Genomic DNA, 605 nt, shown 5'->3' with positions numbered 1-605 from the left:
TCTTTCCTCCTATCACTTTTCTCACTATTTGCTCTGTTAGATACCTCCCTTGTTACCACTTAATATTTCAATATTTGTTGATGTAAACTTTCTGTGGAAATGTTTTTGAAATGCTCAAAGTAGTGATGCCCACTGGTTTCCTTGGGTTCACATATTAAAATGAAATTCTGCCATTGAGTCAACTCGGACCCTTAGAGACCTAAGGGATAGAGGAGAACTGTGCCCAGAATTTCCAAAGCTGGAAATGTTACTGGAAGCAGACAGCCACATCATTATGTTTCAGAATCGTTAATGGGCTTAACTTGCCGACTTTTATGGTTAGTAGCTGAGTGTTGAACCACTGGGCAAGCAGGGTTCCTTTGTTCATATACATATGCATATAAATGAATCAGGAATCATTATTCTTTTTATTCAACTGAACTCTCAAATTATATTTCGTTTCCTATATGTCTTTGTGTAAGTTAAAAGAAATACACCAATGAACCCACAAATTTATTACCTAGAGGAATTATAGTTGGAGAGACATTAAACAAATTAAATATTTGCAATGCAAATGTATACCCTTTGTTTTAATTTATAAATATTCTATGAGATTATCAGTCCAG

This window comes from Echinops telfairi, unplaced genomic scaffold (assembly GCF_000313985.2).
Source record: "Echinops telfairi isolate 266 unplaced genomic scaffold, ASM31398v2 ScPeMD7_18;HRSCAF=68, whole genome shotgun sequence".
NCBI lineage: Eukaryota > Metazoa > Chordata > Mammalia > Afrosoricida > Tenrecidae > Echinops > Echinops telfairi.
Note: the sequence above shows the minus strand (reverse complement) of the source record.